At 44.9% G+C, this 19,044-nt stretch overlaps 1 pseudogene; it reads right to left on the reverse strand.

Moving 5' to 3' along the window:
* Positions 1-2,241: 2,241 nt before the first annotated feature.
* LOC144244782 (large ribosomal subunit protein eL21 pseudogene) lies at positions 2,242-3,919 on the reverse strand (annotated as a pseudogene).
* Positions 3,920-19,044: the final 15,125 nt, after the last annotated feature.

Here is a 19,044-nt window from a genome sequence, read left to right on the forward strand (position 1 = left end):
GATTTTGGGGCATCTGAGTGGCTCAATTGGTTAAGCATCCAACTTCGGCTCAGGTCATGATCTCACAGTCCAGGAGTTCGAGCTCCTGGTCAGGCTCTGTGCTGACAGCTCAACAGCTCAGAGCCTGAAACCTGCTTTGGATTCTGTGTCCCCCTCTTTACCTGCCCCTCCCCCACTCGCACTTTGTGTGTGTGTGTGTGTGTGTGTGTGTGTGTATCTCAAAAATAAACATTAAACCTTAAAAAAAAGAAATATCTTGATTTTATCTATACTTTTTAAGAATATTTTGACTAGGGGCACCTGGGTGGCTCAGTCGGTTAAGTGACCGGCTTTGGCTCAGGTCCTGGTCTCACGGTTTCTGAGTTCGAGCCCCGGATCGGGTTCTGTGCTGACAGCTAGCTCAGAGCCTGGAGCCTGTTTCAGATTCTGTCTCCCTCTCTCTCTGACCCTCCCTTGCTCGTGCTGTCTCTCTCTCTCTCTCAGAAATAAATTTAAAAAATTTTTTAAAAAGAATATTTTGACTAAATATGGAATTCAAGGGTTTTTTTTTGGTTTGTTGTTGTTGTTTTATCATAGCTAAATGTCATTCCTTTATCTTCTGGTTTGCAGCTTTATTGACAAAAATACTGTGGTAGATCTCATTTTTGTTCTCCTGTATCTAATGTATTTTTGTCCCTCTACTTTCTTTAAGTTTTTCTTTTTCTTCCTGGTTTTCATCAATTAGATTATAATGGACTTTAATGTGGTATTTATTCTGCTTGGTGTTTGTAGAGCTTCTTTGAAGTTTGGAAATTTTTCAACTGTTTTTTCAAACTATTTTCCGAGTCCACTCTCTTTTCAGAACTCCAGCTGCCCATGTTAGGCCGCTGGATATTGTCCTAACAGTGATTGAGACACTGTTCCTTTTTTCAGACTTTTTTCTCTCCATGCTTTAACTCTGAGAGTTTCTATTACTATGCCTACAAGTTTATTATTTTTTGTCTTCTGCAGTCTCTAATCTATACTTAAGCCCATGTGGCAAATTTTTCACATTGGATATTTTATTTTCTGCTCTAGATGTCCCATTTGGTTCCTTTAATGGCTTCTATTTATCTCATTAACTTCAATTTTTCCTTTAAATTGTTTTTTTAATAATGTGGTTTTATTTATTTATTTACTTTTTAAATAATCTCTTTGCCCAGTGTGGAACTTGAACTCCTGACCCTGAGATCAAGAATCACATGCTCTACCAACTGAGCTAGCCAGATACTCCTTTGAAATCTTAAGTATGTTTATTATGGATTTTTAAAAGCCCTTTTCTATTAATTCCATAATTTCTGTAATAAATAGATATGTTTCTATTTCTCTCCTGGTTATGGGTCCCATTTTCCTGCTTTATTGAATGTCTAGTATCTTTTATCTTAATGGATGCTGAATGAGATAGCTTCATGATATGTCAAGTTGGCTAAGCTGAATTATAGTCTCCAGAATTATTTTTCTAGTATGTTTCCAATTAGGTTAAGGTACAGGCATATTCTGTCATGGAAGAGGAGAACAAAAGGGAAGCAGCAACAATTATGTAAAATATACACACACCTTCTCCAAAATATTCAGTCAAATGCACATCTAAGTGCTGTTTTGAAGGAATTTCGCAGATGTAATTCAAGTCTGTATTCAGTTGTCTTTCAGTTAATAAAATGGAGATTATTCTAAGTGGGCCTGACTTTGTTATTTGGAAACCTTTAAAAGAGGGCTCAGATTGGGGCTCCTGAGTGGCTCAGTCAGTTAAGTGTCCAACTTCAGCTCAGGTCATGACCTCAAGCTCAGGTCCAACTTGAGCCCAGCATAAGGCTTTGTGCTGAAACCTCAGAGCCTGGAGCCCATTTTGGATTCTATGTCTCCCCCTTCTTTCTGCCTCTTCCTCACTCAGGCTCTGTCTCTGTCTTCTTCAAAAATAAATAAACATTAAAAAAAAAAAAGAGGGCTCAGACCTCCCTGAACTCAGAGACTCCAAACAACAGCTGGGTATGAAATTGCCTTGCTTTTTCCTTCCTCCACTTGCTTCCAGTCTGTCATGATCTCTCCTTCTTGACTGCACTATAGACTTCAGCCTTGTTTAACCAACTCCTGTAATTGTGTAAGCCCTCCTCTAATAAACCTCCCCCACCCCACACACATACACTATTGTTTTTCTTTTTTCTTTCTTTTTTTTTTTTTTACAGTCTTGAAGTTTTGTTTTCTTTTGTTTGTTTTGTTTTACATTTATGATGCCATGAGTTCATAGGGAATGGGTCCCAGCAGCTCAGGCTCCTTTCCTTTGGTTCTCACAAAGTGTGCTTCTCTGGGTGGGGTAGGCTGGCCCTTCAGCTGAACCCAAATATCTTTCTTTTTGGCATCCTTCTTTTTCTGATCATTTTCCGTCACACACTTCAGGAAGCAATCTCGGCTCTTTGAGCATTTAATATGCAAAATATGTACATTAATTCTTGCCCTTCATTTGTTTGTTTACAACAATGTCAACAGCATGCTGGGTAACATCATAGATGCTTCCAGTTTTGCCATGGTAACAATTGTGGGGCTTTCCTTTTTGAACAGTGCCCATTCCACTGATGATGATGATATTTTATCATCTTTTTGTAGATTTGCATGTATGTGGTAGAAGGAACAACTCCATGTTTTCTAAAAGGCCCAGAGAGCACATACTTTTCCTCTTTCCCTTTAAGTTGTTCATTTTGGCAAATTATTGGAAGATGGCAGTTCCAACTGAAAAATGCACACATATATTTCTTATACACTGAGCCTTGAACAACACAGGGGTTAGAGGCACCAACTCCCTATGTGGTCAAAAGTCTGTATAAAACTTTTGATTCCCCCCCCCCAAACTTAACTACTAATAGCCAACTGTCAACTGGAAGGCTTACTGAAATTAAAAACAGCTGATTAACACATATTTTGTACATGTGTTATATACAATATTATTACAATAAGTAAGCTAAAGAAAAGAGTGTTATTAAGGCAATCATAAGAAAGAGAAAATACATTTATAATAGTGTACTGTACTTATTTAAAAAAAAACTGCGTATAAGTGGACCCATGCAGTTCAAACCCATATTGTTCAAGGGTCAACTAGATAGATAGATAGATAGATAGATAGATAGATAGATGAAGGATGGATAGATTGATAGATGAATAGATAGAGAGTTAGATAAGATAATAGAGAGATGATAATCTCCTACTCACTCTTCTCTGGTTGAACTCTGACTACTTAACCCTGAAAATATACTAGTTATTGTAAATATTAGCTTGTTGAGTGTCTGAATTTTGTTCTCTTCCTTTATTTTTAAAAAAATTTTTAATGTTTTATTTATTTCTGAGAGAGAGAGACAACATGAGCAGAGGAGGGTTAGAGAGAGAGGGAGACACAGAATCCGAAACAATCTCCAGGCTCCGAGCTAGCTGTCAGCACAGAGCTCGATGTGGGACTTGAACCCACGAACCATGAGATGATGACCTGAGCCGAAGTCAGAGGCTGAACTGACTGAACCACGCAGGCATCCCTGTTCTCTTCCTTTAAAGGGTGTTGAAAGTTACCTTTGTCAGATAGGTAAATGGCTCTCAACCTTTTGAGGCTTGTTTTTAGGCTTTATTAAAAGGAGTCAACTAGGGTTAATTTAGACCCATTAATGCATGATCAACCATCCAGATGCTCACAGAGGTTTCTTTCTTTTAGTTCATTGCAATGCAAGCAACTCCACGCCCTGTGTGAGCTCTGGAAATTGTTCAGTTTCAAGATTTGTAGTTTTCTTTGCCTGGTGATGGGGAGTGTTTTCCTATAGAGGCATAAAATGAAGTATTTAGTTAAAGACTCAAAGGACACTATTTGGGACACTAACTCCCTTCTCTCCAATACTCTTCCTGGAAAATTCCAATACCTCGGCATTTCTTCAACTCAATGAGACCACTGTCCCTGCTCAAGTACCTCTTCCTTGCACCCTCATCAAGAAAGTGTCTCCGCGTAAGAACCCGGGGCAATCCATGGGGTCATCTCATTAGTCTCCTATCTATCAGGAGCCATAATCCTGCACTGCCTATTACCTAATGTCTGAAAGCATCTTTTCATATATTTTGTCTGGTTTATTGGTATTTACAGCAAGAAGGGGAGTCTGCTGTCATCCTAGGTATTGTATCATGGACAAAATTTAGGTCCACCTTTTTGTTTGAAAGATATAAAAAAACATTCAGTGTATGAAGTGCCAGTAGGAAAGAACCATTGGAGAGGCAGACGTTGAAGACAGAAAAGATGATGGTCAAGGTCTCTGAAAGGGAGGGTTCTGTGCACACAAGGCCTCAGAAAGGAGGAAAGAATGAGAACTGAAAGCTCTATGAAGAGTAGCAGCTATCTGGGCTGATGCTCAGAGTGTTACAGCCAGAGTGACTTAGGGAAAGTAGCAGAAAGCCCCACTGTATCGATGAAGAAGTTTCAGCTACAGGGTTTGGGACTTGTCCCCAAGATCATGGTTTCTCTGAGTGGCACAGGCACAGGCAACACCTCTGTCTCTGCTTCTCCAGATTTTCTTCCTAAAGAAAATGTAATTCAAGTATCTGTAATCCTATCTCAGGATGTTCTAGCAGGTTCTTTTTCCTCCACCCACACCTCCCAGACCCCAGATCCTATAATTCTTATCTGTGCACCAGGTCAGAAGGGGAGGCAGGGGGAAGCTTCAGTTAAGCTTGAAGACGTGAGCAACTTTGAGAGGCACAAATAAGGGTGAGGGGGAGGATCTGAGACTGAGGGAATGACCAGAACAGAGTTGCAATAGATGCATTTTTCTGGAACCAGAGAGGAAACGGAACCAACTAGAGCAAATGGTTATGTCTGTGAAGACTGGAAATTAGGGACCAGGGACTTGTAATGCAAAAGGGAAAAATTAAGAATTGTTTCTGCTTTCAGGGCACCTGGGTAGCTCAGTCGGTTAAGGGGCCAACTTCAGCTCAGATCATGATCTCATGGGTTCAAGGCCCTTATCGGTTTTGTGCTGACAGCTCAGAGCTTGGAGCCTGCTTCGGATTCTGTGTCTCCTCTTTCTCTACCCCTCCCCCATGTGCACTCTGTCTCTCTGTCTCTCAAAAGTGAATAAACATTAAAAAAATGTTTTTAGGGGCGCCTGGGTGGCTCAGTCGGTTGAGTGTCTGACTTACACTCAGGTAATGATCTTGCTTGTGAGTTTGAGGCCCGCGTCGGGAGCTTGGAGCCTGGAGCCTGCTTCAGATTCTGTGTCTCCCTCTCTCTCTGCCCCTCCCCTGCTCATGCTCTGTCTCTCTCTCTCTCTCTGAAAATAAATAAACATTTTAAAAAATGTCTTTAAAAAAGAATTATTTTTGCTTTTCTTTATTAATTCATTTTCTTTTCTTTTCTTTTTTTGGGGGGCGCAAGTGATCAAGGGACAGAAAGGGGGGAGAGAAAGAGAAGTGGGGCTCACCTGAACTGGGGTTCGAACTCATGAACTGTGAAATTGTTGTGCCCGAATCGCGAGTCCCAGAGACCTCCAAGGAGCCGGCACTGATGCAAATATAAAAGGGTCTTTATTACAAGCTCGAGCAGGGGCTCACCAGCCTACCGGTGTCATGGCAGCAAGGTGAAGCCAAGAACAATAGTGAATAAGGTTTTTAAGGAGTAAGGGATGGGAGTGTTACAGTACACATAGCATCATCACATAAGCACCAATTACAATTGTACAGTACCCCTGGTAACAGCTTTGACCACTCAGTATCTGTGAGGTGTTCATTACTTTTGGCGGGACCCAATCATGACTTTTGAGGATCCTTTGAAAATGACCAATTATGAGGTGAGTTCAAAGGGCCCACGTGGGGTTCAGGCAAGCGGTGAGAAATTGGCTAGTTTGTATCTGCAGTTCCCAGCCTTGACTCAGACCATAGGAGTGTTTCTTTTTTCTTTTTGATTAGCTGACCTGAGGGCAGTCTGAGGATGGCTTTAGCCTTGAACAATCTGAGGCTTTCCTGGAACTGGGACTGGGGCTACGTGCAGCCCGAGGTTTCTCTTAATGGAGGACTTAATTTTTGGCTCTTCAAAATCACAGCTTGAGCCCAAGTCAGATGCTTAACAACTGAGCCCCTATCCATTAATTCATTTTTTAAATTGTATTGACTGCTTACCATGAGCAACTTCTATGCTTGGAACTATGGACATTGGGAGCTATTAAAAGTTAGAATGAAGGGAATGGAGAGATGGAAGCAGTAGGTACTAGTAAGTACACAGAATAATATCCTGCCTTTTGAAACATAACAAATACATTCACACTTGGCTGCTGTCCCTGAGACAAAATGCTTGACTGAAAAGATAGGTGTTGTCTGTTTTCTCCCGATGTGGGCGTACACCCAGTTAACTGCGTATTAAGTCTGCTGAATAGCAGAGCCGAGAAATTCCTGAGCTGAGATCCAGTAGATCTCGGTTTTAGTGCTGGTTTTGCCTCTCTCTGTCCCTCAGGCAAGCCACTTGCTTCCCTAAGCCTTTGTCTTCTCTAAAACAAAACAAAGCAAAACAAAAAACAAAACACATTAGGAAAAAAGGACCACGAATGTTCTTTCTCTCGGCCAGAATAAGATTCATTAATGTATTTAGAAATATTTATTCAATGTCTTCATGCTAAGTACAGTCCCAGTGGCCGGGATACAAAGGGAAAGAGCATCAAGGAATCCTATTATGGGATATCATACATTAAATTTTTGGTGAAGGTGGGTAGGGGGGAAGAAGCAAGGACACAACCATGTATGTGGCCCCGGCTTCCCTAAGTTGCATCACTCAGACCTGCCTTTGCCTCCTGCTGCTGAGCAGTGGATGGCTGGGCCTCCACCAGCAACCTCGCAGGATGCTATATTCAGGGAGAGAAAAGGCCTTCAGACACATCAAGACACAAGTGTATCAGGTCACACAGGGAGGGCAGTGAGCTTGCTGGGGCACCTGTCGGACCACATCCCTCTCTGAACGGGACCGTAGAGCAGAATGATTTAGGCTGACTTTCCCGAGCCTGACATACAGAGAGAGCCACTGCAGCCCAGAGTGAAGTCATTTGTGTGCTCAGGCCACCACAACAGAGTACCACCCACCAGGCATCTTTCAGGACAGACGTGACTTTCTCACTGTTCTGCAGGCTGAAAGTCCAAGATCATCAAGGTGCCGGCAAGCTGGTTTCTCCTGAGTCCTCTCTCTTTGGCATGCTGATGGCTGTCTTATTGTGTCCTCGTTCAGCCCTTGCTCTGTGTTTGCACATCTTTGGTGTCTCTTCTGTGTGTTCAAGTTTCCTATTCTTTTTAAAAATTTTTTATTTATTTATTTTGAGAGAGAGAGAGAAAGAGAGAGAGAGAGAGAGAGAATCCCAAGCAGACTCTGCACTGTCAGCACAGAGCCCAATGCTGGGCTCAAACTCAGGAACTGTGAGATCATGACCTGAGCTGAAACCAAAAGTCAGACCATCAGTTGACTGAGTCCCCCGGGTGCCCCCAAATTTCCTAATTCTTAAAAGTACACCATCAGATTGGATTAGGGCCCGCCCTAATAGTCTCGTTTTAACTTTATTACTTCCTTAAAAGCCCTATCTCCCAGAGTCCCATTCTGAGGTCCTGGGGAGGTAGCGCTTTGACCTAAGACTGGGGGCGAGGGGCACATCCACCTGTAACAGAAGCCAGGGCCGGGTCTCCCACTGCTTAGCTCANACACAAGTGTATCAGGTCACACAGGGAGGGCAGTGAGCTTGCTGGGGCACCTGTCGGACCACATCCCTCTCTGAACGGGACCGTAGAGCAGAATGATTTAGGCTGACTTTCCCGAGCCTGACATACAGAGAGAGCCGCTGCAGCCCAGAGTGAAGTCATTTGTGTGCTCAGGCCACCACAACAGAGTACCACCCACCAGGCATCTTTCAGGACAGACGTGACTTTCTCACTGTTCTGCAGGCTGAAAGTCCAAGATCATCAAGGTGCCGGCAAGCTGGTTTCTCCTGAGTCCTCTCTCTTTGGCATGCTGATGGCTGTCTTATTGTGTCCTCGTTCAGCCCTTGCTCTGTGTTTGCACATCTTTGGTGTCTCTTCTGTGTGTTCAAGTTTCCTATTCTTTTTAAAAATTTTTTATTTATTTATTTTGAGAGAGAGAGAGAAAGAGAGAGAGAGAGAGAGAGAATCCCAAGCAGACTCTGCACTGTCAGCGCAGAGCCCAATGCTGGGCTCAAACTCAGGAACTGTGAGATCATGACCTGAGCTGAAACCAAAAGTCAGACCATCAGTTGACTGAGTCCCCCGGGTGCCCCCAAATTTCCTAATTCTTAAAAGTACACCATCAGATTGGATTAGGGCCCGCCCTAATAGTCTCGTTTTAACTTTATTACTTCCTTAAAAGCCCTATCTCCCAGAGTCCCATTCTGAGGTCCTGGGGAGGTAGCGCTTTGACCTAAGACTGGGGGCGAGGGGCACATCCACCTGTAACAGAAGCCAGGGCCGGGTCTCCCACTGCTTAGCTCAGTGGGGACCAGGGTGAGGAGCAGAGGCCAGGGGCAGCTCTCCTCTGAGAGGAGAGCACTGCCCATGTGTCAAGACTGACAGAAAAACAAAAAAAAGGGTGGGGGGAGGGAAAGCCAGCAGCCAGGGCAGGCGCACTGCTCTCTGTGCGAACATGGCCCTTTTCCAAAATTAGAGAGCTCTGCCGCTATGCTATGCTGCTCTAAATAGCGCCTGTTGATGCCACTGTCAGCATTGCTCAGACTTCGTCTTTTAACCCCTCGTTGAGGGCCAGGGGGCCGCAGGGGAGGGGAAGAGGAGGGCCAGGAGAAGGCCAGAGATGTGCCCTCCAGGGCTAGCCAGAGACTTCTTGCCGGCCAGCTGGCGCCCCTGGTCTCGATGCTCTCTCCTTGTCTCCTCTGATCTCATTTTCCATGCTGGCCATTACTCTCCAGGAGAGAGAGGCGGGGGTCTGGCACACCGAGCAAGAAATTATTTCAAAGAAAGCTGTTGCCATGGGAACCGGTTGTCAAATGCTTTTCTGCGAGGGAGGTGTGGAGAGTGGGGCCCCGGTGGCTTTTCCTAAGCACGGCCTGCTTTTCTCCTGCATTTGCAACAAGAACAATGAATGATTGGAGAGGGGGGTGGGGAAGAAAGCACTCCTGTGTCAGATATTCACCCTGAAAGTGAGACAAGGGGGTTGAAGGTGTGGCCTACTCTAATGGAGCCTTCCAACTAGGACGCTCAGGGGCAAGGCAGGGGAGGCGCTGGAGGTGGGGCGGGGAAGCAGTGTGAAGCCACCTTAGATGGATCTGGGAGTGTTCCCAGGGATTTTAATCTGTGCTCAGCCTCGGGCCAGGAAAGCCAGGCACAGTCTGTCACTTTGGGGAGCTCCCGGTGGGCCTCTCTGGGGAAGGGGAACCACCCCCGCCCTGCCCCAGGCCGCAGGCACCCGGCAAGGCGTCTCCACACTGGAGACTAGGCATGTCCTCCACTGAGCCTGGGAATTCTAGGTCTATCTATCTGCAGTTGTATCTATCTATCTGCAACAAGATCACCTTTTGGGGCTCAGGGACTCCTCAGAATCTGGCACACAAGTACATAGATACAGTTTTGGGGCCAGTGGAGGAAATGCTTCCACTCAGTCTCTTTCTTCTTAAACTATCCAGAGATGGTTTCTGTGCCTGTTGTTAAGAACCTTTATAATTCTGAACTACGGGATTACAGGGAGTGACTTTCTCGCCTGAGGAGGCAGAATACTTTGCATCTGAAAAGCCTTTGGAGGTGAGGCAAGTCCCAAAGAGAAAGGTTAAAGGGCAGCATTATATATTTTTATTTTTATTGTTTCTTAAGTAAACCCTAAAGCCAATGTGGGCTCGAACTCCGACCTGGAGATCAAGAGTCACATGCTCTATCACCTGAGCCAGCCAGGTGCCCCTAGAGTGCAACAGTGGCCACCAGAGAGGAAGGCCGATACAGGGCTGACATTCATTATAAGGAAGCCTAAGGATTCAACTCTTCAAAGTCAATACCTCTGAGCCTTGGAAAAAGATTGCATTTGAATGATCAGAGATGTGTACACGGTTCTCCTCAGCTGCTGGCACCCCCAACTCACGGAACCTGAGCCCCCACTTACACTTCCTTCTGACTGCTGGGTATATGCTTGCTTCAGTTTGAACCCCCAGTGAACAAGAATGAGTCAAGCTGGGGGTTATGGTTGAGTTGAGTTCCCCCCAAAACTCATGTGTTGAAGTCCTTACCCCCAATACCTCAGGAAGTGCCCTTATTTGAAAACAGGACCACAAAAATAACTAGTTAAGAAGAGGTCATATTAGGAGCAGGGTGGGCCTTCATCCAATATGACCGGTGTCCTCATAAGAGAAGCAGAGACAGATGTACGGGCAGAGACAGAGGCAGAGATTGGAAAGATGCATCTACAAGCCAAAAACATCAAGGATTGTAGGGGACCACTAGAAGCTGGGGCAGAGGCAGGGAGCAAGGTTCTTCCTCAAGGCCCTCAGAAGGCACCAAGCCCACAGACACCTTGCTCTCAGCCTTCTAGCCTCCAGAAGAGACACAATACGTGCCTGTTGTTTAAGCCACTCTGTTTGTGTTTGTGGTAACTTATTATGGCCCTGATGAGGGAGCGTGGAGCAAGCTGAGAGCAAAGTACAGGCTAACAGCACCCCCACCCCCAGGTGGGATGTGTGTGACATTCCTCAGGCATTCCAGGCTGCCCAAAGACAAAGGAAAGGACAGAAAACAAACGGTTATACTGATAGTCTCCATCAGTTTACAAGTATCTTAGTAAGTTACAGTAAAAAAAAAAAACAACCTGATCACTAACCTAATATCCAGAAACCTATAGGCTCTGTTTCCTGGAGCCCCAACATCCCCCTCCCCTCCAAAGTGATGTGGGGAACAAAAGCAAGAAGGAAATGACAGGTAAAATTAAATTTCCTTATAATCTGCAGCCCATTGACAACTACTTGAGGCAGTTGGAGACTCTCCAAAAACTCCCTACAGTCTTGATGTTAAGGCTTTGCTGGAAGGAAAAACCACCTTAGGTGACAATAGCTAGGTCTCCAGGATCCTGGGAGTCTGTAGCATATGAAAATCTGTTTGGAAACTTCCTCTTGACTTTACCTCCCCACTACTCCATAGTATATAACCAGCCACTCTTCACAACCCCAGAGCAGCTCTTCCTGTCCACGGATCCTGTCCTTGTGCTTTAATAAAATCATTTTTTTGCACCAACAACGTCTTTAAGAATTCTTTCTTGCCTATCAGCTCTGAACCCCACAAACCCCACCACCACCCCAAAACCTCTTCAGCCCTATTGGCCGTCCTGTGCTCAAGCTCCTGAGGCCGGTGACACAGCAGAAGATTGTCCTTGGTTTCTGCTTTGCTAAGCCTTCCCATCTCAGGCTCACCTGTGTAGGAGGTGAGTTTGTCCCCTCCGTCTTGGCTCAGTGCTCCCACACGAGCTTCCTTTTTTTCCACACTTGGCTTCCTGGCCTCAAGACACTCATAAACCACCTCACGGAGTTCAGGTCCCCTCCCCTGGCCTCTGTTCTGAATGATCGAACAGGAACACAGTCTCTAAACCGTTCCCTCACCTTGGAAATAAGTCTATCTGAGAAGGACGCCTGGATGGCTTAGTCGGTTAAGCTTCCAACTTTGACTCAGATCATAACCTCACTGTTCAGTTGGAGCCCTGCATTGGGCTCTGTGCTGACAGCTCAGAGCCTGGAACCTGCTTCAGATTCTGTGTCTCCCTCTCTCTCTGCCCCTCCCCTGCTTGCGCTCTGTCTCTCTCTCAAAATAAATAAACATTTTTTTAATGCCAAAAGAAGAAGAAGAAGAAGGAGAAGAAGAAGAAGAAGAAGAAGAAAAAGGAGGAGGAGGAGGAGGAGGAAGAGGAGGAGGAGGACGATGAGAAGAAGAAGAAGAAGGAGAATAGCACCACATAGAGGGACAAGTTGCCAAACCTATCTTAGCTGCCACATGTTTCCAGAGGCCCCAGGCTGGCCCTACTGGCCACCCTATGCCAACCTCATCTACTCGCATTTGCCAGGAGTCGAGACATTTTAACAAGGGCAGCAGAAGAGCAACCATCTCATTTTGAAACGTCAAGCACTACGACAGCTGGTGAGGGAGACGTTCGGGGGCAGATGTGTCCAAATCACACCTCGCAGGAGGCCACGTGTGCTGCGTCATCAGACAGCAGCCCCGGCCCTAACACCAAGCCCTTTCACTGACCAGAAGTGACTTCAATGTGGCTTTTGCTTTCTCTTAAAGTTAGTGACTTGGTATGTGTTGAGTTGAAGGCCTTAGACTGAGACTCGAGACACAGGAAAGGGGGCCACTGAGATTATTTAGGGAATTGGAGAAACCTAAATTATCCACACAATTAAATTCATAAGGGAGGAGAGCATCAGCTTACTTTTGCTGGGTGGATCTGTCTTCTCACATACTTTATCGCTCGGGTGTTATTTCATCAGGTTTCCCCACAGGAACCTCACGCGTGCCTGCCTTCCTACAACAGAACAGAGCAGCGAGAACAGAGACAGGATGGTGGGTGAGATCTAAGATGCAGAAAGCAGTCTCCCTGTGGGACCGGCCAGGGGCTCAGGGTACCAAGCAGGGTACTGCTACGCTCTGGGGTCCAGTGGAAGGAAAGTGCACTCTGATTGTGATGTTGATCTCAGATAACAACCGTTCCAGGAGGCAGGCCAGGCAAACAGTTGGCGATAATTAGAAGTTGGGGTGGGGAGGTGGTCTAGGTAGAAAGGAAGGGACTTGGGGCACCTGGGTGGCTTAGTCAGTTAAGTTTCCGACTTTGGGGCTCAGGTCATGATCTTGCAGTTTGTGAGTTCGAACCCCGAGTTGGGCTCTGTGCTGATAACTCAGAGTCTGGAGCCTGCTTCAGATTCTGTGTCTTCCCCTCTCGCTGCCCCTCCCCGGCTCAGGCTCTGTCTTTGTCTCTGTCTCTCTTAAAAATTAATTAATTAATTAATTAATTAATTAATTAATATTAAAAAAATAAAGAAAGGAAGGGACTAATATTNAGCAACTTTGCAGATATTACTTTATTTAACGTCATGGAAATCTTTATGAGAGAGTCCCATTTTACAGATGAGGAAACCAAGACTCACAGGTCACCCCACTGGCAAATGACAGGGATGAAATTTGACCAAGATCCTTAACTCAGAGCCCAGAGTCTTTCCCCACAATACTAAATATTCTGAGAAGTTGGTTGAAAGCAGGGACTGGAAACATGGGGATTTCATGGCAGGTTCCAGTCCTTTTGTGGAGGTCTAGAAAGAGAAAAGCCATTCTCCTCTTAACTATGGAACCAAAGTACTCAAGAGTCACCAGGGCAGGAAGCAAAGAACAAAACAGCTTGACGGTTGAGTTATTGCATGTGACACTGGAGTTGCTTGAATTCTTTTTGCCTCAGATCTGGATTCACCTGTAATTTATATTTTCCCACTGTTTGTCTTCCTTATTAAGCCATGAGTTCCTTAAGTGTTTTTTGTGGTGCAATACCTAGTACTGGGTGGGTAATCCATAAGTAATGATGGAATGAATAAATAAATGAGTCCTTAGCTGACAAACAGCACCACTGAGATTGCTAGATCCAGTAGGGACTGGGCGGAAGAGGTGTCAAAGAGAAGCCGGGTTCCCCCAAACCCCTGGAGAAATGTCGGTGGTCCTCATTACAATTCTCTCCTAGGAGTCTTTGTACTCTTAAGGGGGTTTGATGGATAGGAGTTTTAAAAACCCACACATAGTTGGTTTACAAAAATAAACAGAGGTTTGGGCAGGGGTTTCTACACACTGAAGGCTGAATTGACATAATTTTTCATTTCATTTGGTTTTTATATGGGTGATGGGAGAGGCTGTAAGCAGCGTTAGAGAAGGTACAGAGAGAAGGTTCTGGGCACCTCAGAAGCATCCAATCCATTGTTTACCCAAGGCCACAGAGCCCAGAATGCTAGCATCCTCCTTCTGAGCTGTTCCCATGGAAACCATGCTGGTGCTGTGCATACAAAAGGGCAACTTCTAGCTGATCCATTCTGGCTCCTGAGAGAGTGTAGTGCCTGAGGTGAAACTGCAGACAAGCCACGGGGAGGGAAAAGCCAAAGATCGCTGCTCTACAACCAGAACGTACCCCTTCCTCCTCTCTCCTCTCGCCCCCCCACCCTTTCCCCAACACCCAGTGGGAAATGCCAGCCCCTGCATGACACTGAGCATAGACTTTCCCTGGACTGAGTGACAGGTCAGACAGACATCTGCTTAGGAAGGCTGGAATGTTAATTGCACCCTGTCATGTCAGAGGAGGAAAGAAACGGGACTGAGGGGCGGAGCAGGAATCCTGCACAGGGCAGTGTCTGATGCATTCTGCAGTATGGACGGATGATGGTCAGGCGTAACTGGGACAAGAAAGACATGCTGCTGCTTTCCCGGACAGGGAGACAATGGCCACTCAGCCATCGGTCTTTTAGGCAAGAGCCACTGGAGTTGCCATCTTTGTTTCTAATGCCAGCTCCCTATCTGTTTCCATGTCACTTACTAGTTGCGTGACTTCAGGACCTTGTGTGACCTCTCTGAGCCTCTGTTTTCTTGTCTGGTACATGAGGATAATAAGATCTGCTCCATAAGTTTCTTGAAACTCAAAACCAAGTTGATGTGCAGGAGGTTCCCAGCACGGGAATGGGCAGGATCGGCATTCAGCCAATGTCTGTGTCCCCTTCCCTTTCCAATTGCAAACTGACTTCCACTCTGGCGTTTCTTCCTTTGAAATATCTCTCAGCATGTCCTCCTTCCCATCCTTCTCTGTATCTGTTTCTATGCAACAGGCATCTGCCTAGGAAATGCTCAAGTGCAAATTAAAATCTATTGAAGGATGCAGGAGTATCTTGCAGAATATCAAGATATTCCAGCCAGACTTCCTAAGGGTCCAAAACCAGGAACTTGGACCAAATGGTCCCTTGTCTTATTGTGCTGCAGCACACTTGTTTCTCTCTGCTTGTCCACTTGCCCCGCCTCTCTGTGTACGTGGAAAAAACAGTCATGCCAGCCCTGACTCCATACGGCCTTACGACTTGTCTGTTTGATGGGAACTAGAAGTCTCTATGCTGGCCCTCAATTCCATGAAGATCATCTCATTTATTCACATTCAGTCAGATGTCCCCCTATGCTCCGTTCAATTGTGGCCACAGACAGTGCCTAGGGTCAGACCTTCCCCTTCTTCAGGGAGAATTCACAGAGAAGGAGCATGAAATGAGCACACACCCAAAGTACGCTTTCTTCTTCAAAGCCCCACCTCCACCCCTGCCTTAGTGGATCTGTTCCTAAAGCTTTGGGCAGATGACTCAGCATGAAATTCTGGTCCAGACTTGCTCCTAACACATGCCCTGTCCTGGACAAGACAAGCCGTAAAGTTCCTGGAAGGAATGAGGTCCCCATCTGTGCCCATCGGATGTCCACACATCATCCATAGGCATGAGGAGGCAGACCAAGCCAAACCCAGGAGCTTCCCTCCTGCTAGTCATATGGCAGGGGCAGAAGTCCCAACCTTACAAATGTGTCCAAATGTTGGCATCTGGAATACTGAGATCTTCGCTCAAGCTCTAAGGAAATGATGATGATGTAAAATCAAATGAGATTCCAGGCACAACTGTATACTGGGAGAGCAAAACAGTATTTGGTTATACTGGATCCTTTCACAGGAAGTCAAAAGCCATTCTCCATAGTGGAGTTTATTAGGATTTATTTGTTTTAGAGTCCATCAAGCTTTGGGGTGGTGTTCTATCTGCATTGTTATGCCAGTCTAAAAGAGGGCAGCCAAGAAGCTGAGTCCTGTATCTAGAATTCTAGAGGGAAGTGATTCATTTACTCACTCATTCATTCAACAATTATTTATTGAGTGCCTACTATGAGTGCCCCAGTGTATTAAGTCCTGGGGATAAAATGGTGAGCAAAAGCAGGCAAACCCCTTCATCTCATGGCGTTCACAGTCTAATGGTGAAACGCATACTACACCAATCACACAAGCTTCACAAAATTGCAGCTATGACAGAAGTTCACAAGAGAGTGAGCCTAAGCCTTACAAGGGAGTTTTGTCTCCTCAGGGAGTCAGCTTACTAGCCAAGTGATGGTTGCTTGAGTTACGAGTACTTTGTAGGTGTTCCCAGGAACTGAGGCAAGGAAGAAGGATTTCCTTCTGACCTAGTCTACATTTCCTCCAAAGAAGGATTTGCACTCTCAAAGAACTTAGAATAAGGGGGTAAATAAATCTTATCTGACTTCAAGGGACCAGAAGCCCCAGCTGTCACCGGGTTACACATTTTATGAAAATGGAGTAACAGATGGCAAGTAAGCATACGAGCAGGTGCACAACATCGTATGTCATTAGGCCAGTGCAAGTTACAGCTACAATGAACTACCCCTGCACACCTATTAAGATGGCTAACATCCAAAAATCCGACAACACCAAATGTTGACAGAGCCACAGGAATTGTCATCCATCGCTGGTGGGAATGCATAATGGTGTAGCCACTTTGGAAGACAGTTTGGCAGTTTCTTACAAAATCAAACTTGCTGTAATCATACCATCCAGCAATCATGCTTCTCGGTATTTATACCCAAATGTTGAAAACACATGTTCACACAAAAACCTGCACAAAGATATTTAGAGCAGCTGTATTCAGAATTGGAAACTACCAAGAAGTCCCCTGGTAAAGGGAGGGATAAATAAACTGTGCAACCAGACAGTGGAGTATAATTCAATGCTAAAAAAGAATGAAAAGACTTAAAGGAACCTTAAATTACTAAGTGAAAGAAACCAATCTGAAAAGGCTACATACCATAAGATTCCAACTATATGACATTCCAGAAAAGGCATAACTATGGAGATGGCAAAAAGATCAGGGGCAGCCAGGGTTTGGGTGATGGTAGGGAGGAGGATTGGGAGGAATAAGTGAAGCACAGGCAATGTTTAGGGCAGTGAAACTCATCTGTATGATACCGTAATGGAGGACACACATCGTTATACACTTCCCCAAACCTACAGAATCCTTTATACAACACAGAGTGAAACCTGATGTAAACTATGGGCTTTAGTTAATAATAAATGTATGTAGGGGCACCTGGGTGGCTCCGTCGGTTGAGCATCCGACTTTGGCTCAGGTCATGACCTCATGGTTTGTAGGTTCGAGCCCCGCATTGGGCTCTGTGCTGACAGCTAGCTCAGAGCCTGGAGCCTGCTTCAGATTCTGTGTCTCCCTCTCTCTGACCCTCCCCCTGCTCACGCTGTGTGTGTGTCTCTCTCTCAGAAATAAAACATTAAAAAATTTTTAAAAATAAAAAAATAAAATAAATGTATGTAATGTATATGTATCAATTCTGGCTCATTGTCAGGGATGTACCACACTATTGCAAGATGTTAACAACAGGGGAAACTGGGGGACAGGGGTAGTATATAGGAACTTTCTGTACTATGTACTCAATTTTTCTGTAAACCCAAATCTTCTAAAACATAAAATCTATTAGTTAGAGAAGAGAGAGCAAATAGACCATGTTTACCCTTGTGTGCCAAAACTGTGACATCTTTTTTCTTTTATATTTGTCTGTAATCTTAAAACTTCAACATAGTGAAGTTTTATTGCTATATATCTTTAAAAATTGTTACACGATTCATACACAAATACTTTCTTATTGAAAATGTTTGAAAGACAGCATAACTATTTAGGGGGAAAAGTCAATCCCACTCCATTCCAGAGGGGTAGCCATAAATAAATTGATGAGAATCCTTCTGGATTCTGGAATCCTCCATCTTCCCTGGAGGTACGTACGCCAATATGTGGTTCTATCAGAAACATATTCGTCTAGAAACTTTTACAGAAGTATGTTAACTAAATGGGGATTTTACTTGACTCACAATCCAAGAATTCTGGACACAAGTAGGTCCTAGAGTTAGCTCAGTGGCTCAGTGACATTAGACGGCGTCACTGTCTTGATGATTCTCTGGAACTTTTGCTCACATTTGTGACCTCATAGTTGCAAGAGGACTCTACACCTCCAGCTGTCCACCTGCTACATGTCTGTATTCAGGCTAGAAGAAGAGGAAAGGACTTCTGTATCTGACCTTTTGATCAGTAAAGCAAAGCTTTTCCAGAAACCTACCAAAAGAATTCCGTATACGTTTCATTTGCCAAATATGTCACGTGGCCACCTCTGGACACAGCAGAAGACTGAAAGACAAGCATTCCACTCTTTCAACCACTAGGTAAGTGGGCATCAAGAAGGCAGTATGGCAATTGTTTTGTGGTCTGCTAACTGCAAACTGCTGTATCTGACTGTCATAGACTCTAAGTCTAAAGTTCCTTCTTGTCCAGCAAGAAAGGGGACACAGGATTAAAATACGAGAGATGGCTAATGTCCAGGGAAAAACAAGAGCCCGAATAAGAAATCTTGCTCCATATTTACTAAGATCAGAAGGCTTACAAACATGGTGTGCATGCAGAAAGAGACAATCAATCTGTGAGCATTAACTCATGGGAATGAGAAAAGGGGGTTTTAAAGATATATGGTGTTAGGGCTTTGGGTCAATATAAACCAAAAATCCTGGCTCCTGGCAGATGGGCAGACATGAGGCGCCTTGTATGTTTATCTTAGCTAGCCTAGGGAATAAGAAAGATAGGGCAGGTAACCTCAGGGTTAACAAGGCACCTTTCTTTTGCTAATCAACTCCACTCAGGGCAGCTTCATTCCTGCAGTCTATAGCCCTATTTACCTGTTTAGGTAATTTGGTCCTTTCCTCCTGGGAAAGCAGTTTTCTGCTATAGTACTAAATTGGGGAGGGGGGCATTTCACCCTCAATACCTAAACTATACCTTCGTATTGGGGCCTTTGCACCCCCACCCACTCTATCCTAGGGGCTTTGGCCCCGCCCTCTCTATACTTACTTGCCTAATCTTGTTTACCCAAACTTGAGTGTGTACATCCTATGGCTTTGTAATTCTTTTTGCTTTGTTAACCCATCAGTGC

The sequence above is a fragment of the Crocuta crocuta genome, unplaced genomic scaffold, assembly GCF_008692635.1.
Source record: "Crocuta crocuta isolate KB4526 unplaced genomic scaffold, BGI_CrCroc_1.0 scaffold395, whole genome shotgun sequence".
In the NCBI taxonomy this organism is placed as follows: domain Eukaryota; kingdom Metazoa; phylum Chordata; class Mammalia; order Carnivora; family Hyaenidae; genus Crocuta; species Crocuta crocuta.